A 3,435-nucleotide genomic window follows, 5' to 3' on the forward strand; every position below is an offset into this window, starting at 1 on the left:
TCTTACTTGGATGTAAAAGTATTTTTTCCAGATACAAAACTTCCCCAACTCCAGATTCATGAAGAAACCTTTTCTAAAAAAGCTTTTATTTCAAAGGGAGGCTGTCTGTGTGGATACCCTGTCCCTTGGAGAACTATTCTGTCCATCAGATCAAGATAGTATAAATCACCTATGTATGGAGAGAGCTCCCATCTTGACACTTCCAGTTGTTGCCTATTACCTCCATCATATTTTGAAGGCTCATTTCCCAAATTGTACCACCTGTACTACTTCAAGACGTAGCAGACAGGTTGGCAAGATTTCAGAGCTATAATTGCATTTACTTATTAGGCTGTAAGAAAACTGCTTGTATTATCCAATTCTCACTACAATCGTTTCTTTGGTCTTCACAATATTAAGAATATTAGCTTATGCCTTATGGTATAGGTTGCTTGGAATAATTCATGCTAACTTTAAGATATCTAATGTGGGTGGTGTTAGTCCTGCAACATAGAAACATATGTATAAATATCACAGTGACTTATCTCAGCCAAATTTGGAATGTTTCTAACCAAGCTGAGATGATTTATTCAAGAACAGCATCCTGCCAACGGGGCCACTAGCAGTGCTCCAGGAATACATACACTTATATGATGACCAGGCCCCTCACAGAAAAAAATTAAAAAAAAAAAAAATCTGCAGGATAGTAAAACCTATGAGATCCAATAAAAAGCTAGTCTTGTAAGTAGTTTTTACAGCAGAAGGAATTGTCTCTTATCTTTCCCAGAAGATTCATCCTTTCCAGTTTTGCTTGGAGGAGGGCAGTCCAAGATTTCTTCCAAAACCCTGAATCCAGGGATCTGCAGGGCCATGCCCTAATTGTCATTGATTGAAAGGGAGTCAAAAAATTCTGAGCAGGTTTTCTGAAATTATCGGGACACAAAAAAGTGTGGGATGTGTCATGGAGCACAGCTCATATGCAGCAAGAACATTAATGTTCAACAAGGTACAGAATGCACATCTCATGTTGCAATGAAGTCTACTTTCCTATGGATTTTTGTAGACTCCACAGCAGGACCTTGATGTTTAATGCTGAGTCAATCAAATATAACCTAATATTACATTTAAGACTCCCAGTATCACAAATTATAAATTCAAAGCAATTCTAAAAAGTTGCCAGAGGGGATCAGCAGGGAAAAACCTAAGACATTGATATGAATGGCTAGTGATGACAATTGTGCTGATCCCACATCAAGTTACCATATCTGAAATGTAAAGGAGGTTTTATTTCTATTTAAAGAGTTTGGGGGCAGGAGGTGGTGGGGAACAGACAGCATGGGTGTAGAAATGGGTCACCTGTTTTGAGTTTGTAGGATGGTTGTCTTAATCCCCCAGGTTACAAAAGACAAATGTAGCAGCTGTTACCGAAATTATCTGCAACATATTTGCAGCACAAACGGGACTGTCCCAAAGACAGACAAGGTACAGAGCTGGAGGTAAACACCGCTGCACCTCTTACTGCGCAAGATATACCATTTTGAGCTTTCAAAAGGTTTTATGCTTCTACAGACATACACGGCACCTAAACTAGGTTTTTAGTGATTAACATCTGCTTAGGAAATTGAAGGTGTGATTGCAGTTCATGCTGGCTTATTTCACTACAGTTCTCCGTGCTCGTGACAGTGTGGGTTATTCCACATGTCAATACTAATGCAACAAACATAGGGAAGATCTTAGGGAAAGGCACCTGGATGATTATCCCGTGTACAGCATTTTGGTCATTGGCCTCCGTTAAGCTGTCATGATGTCCTGCTTTCGGCTGGGGTAAAGTCAATTTTCTTCATAGAAGTTAGTATGAGGCTATGTTTTGGATCTGGGATGAAAATAATGTTGATAACATAGTGATGTTTTCAGTTGTTGCCAAGCAGTCAAGGACAGCCCAGCGTCTCGTGCTGGCCTGCTGGGAGAGGACACAGCCAGGACAGCTGACCGAGGCTGGCCAAAGGGATATTCCATACCATACAACATCACGCTCAGTATATAAAGCTGGGCTAAGAAGGAGGAAGGGGGGACAACTGGAGTGATGGCATCTGTCTTCCCAAGAAACCATTCCACGTGCTGGAGCCCTGCTTCTCTGGAGATGGCTGAACCCCTGCCTGCCCATGCGGAGTGGTGAATGAGTTCCTGGTTTTGTTTTGCTTGTGTGCACAGCTTTTGCTTTCTCTATTAAACTGTCTTTATCTCAACCCACGATTTTCCTCACTTTTCTCTTCTGATTCTCTCCCCCGTCCCACTGGCATGGAGTGAGCGAGCGGCTGCGTGGGGCTTAGTCGCCAGCTGGGGTTAAACCATGACACGAGTACAAAAGTTAGAATGGTTCAGGGCTAGAGACTAACAGAGATAAACGTATTCCAAGGTCTTTTCTAATGACATTGGACAGGTTACTTTCTGCTTCTTCATCACTATAATGTTTATGAGCAAAAAGAATTTCAAATGCATGAGATAGATAGATACTGTGTTTTAATGAGAGTTAGGTGTCTAAGTCTTTATTATGTCTCTGAAAACTATGCCTTTAGTGCTTCTGTGTTAGCTTTCCCATTTTTATACATGCTGATCACAGTATAAAAATTAAATTGACCCTGTAGAAACTCTAAGTACTGTTAAATAAAGAAAGAACAAAATAAGAACAAAGAACCCAAAGTCCCGGTACTGAGAAAAGCTAAATTCCTTCTGTAAAATACTGATCAATTTCCCCTCCTAAAAAGTTATTGTAATACTGTGATGGGTTTATTTCATACATTGTTATTTTTCATGACTGTCCTTAAATCCATCTTAAATTTTAAAAAACTGGCCATCAAATTCTTTTTACGTTGTGAGAGAGCTAGTATGACTGGGCAGAAAAAGGAAATTATTTTTAAAAGCGGAACAGAACAGAAGGAAAACAATGGAACAAATTCGACAGAAGAAAAGGAGACCACCTGGGAGTATGCCAATGTTAGCACAATAGGCAAGGGACATAAAGCAAAACCAGCAGCTCCTACTACTCCTTCCTCTGGTAAAACCTGTACTGAACCCAGAGAGGAACTCCATTTTGATCTCTTAGAGTTTATCGATCTTATGAATTAGGACAACTTACTGAGAAGAAAGACACTGCTCAAAATACCAGGCTATCGTGGGTTTTTTTAGAAATATGTTTTCAACTATGTGACAGAATGGTCTGCATCAAAGTCAAGTTCTATCTTACTGTGAAACTTCTGAACAGTCAAGAAGTAACACTATTCTAAAACCCTATAAATTTTTACTTCAGTCACTGTCCTCCTATTCAAAGCAATCTTACCAATCCATTTAACGATGGATTTGTATGCATTTATTGTAATAAAATAAATTTTGCATTTACATGCAAAAGTTGTAATGTCTAATCCAGATATATTCCTCTGCAATTATTTGTTAATGCAG

Source organism: Phaethon lepturus, unplaced genomic scaffold, assembly GCF_000687285.1.
Source record: "Phaethon lepturus isolate BGI_N335 unplaced genomic scaffold, ASM68728v1 scaffold17835, whole genome shotgun sequence".
Taxonomy (NCBI): domain Eukaryota; kingdom Metazoa; phylum Chordata; class Aves; order Phaethontiformes; family Phaethontidae; genus Phaethon; species Phaethon lepturus.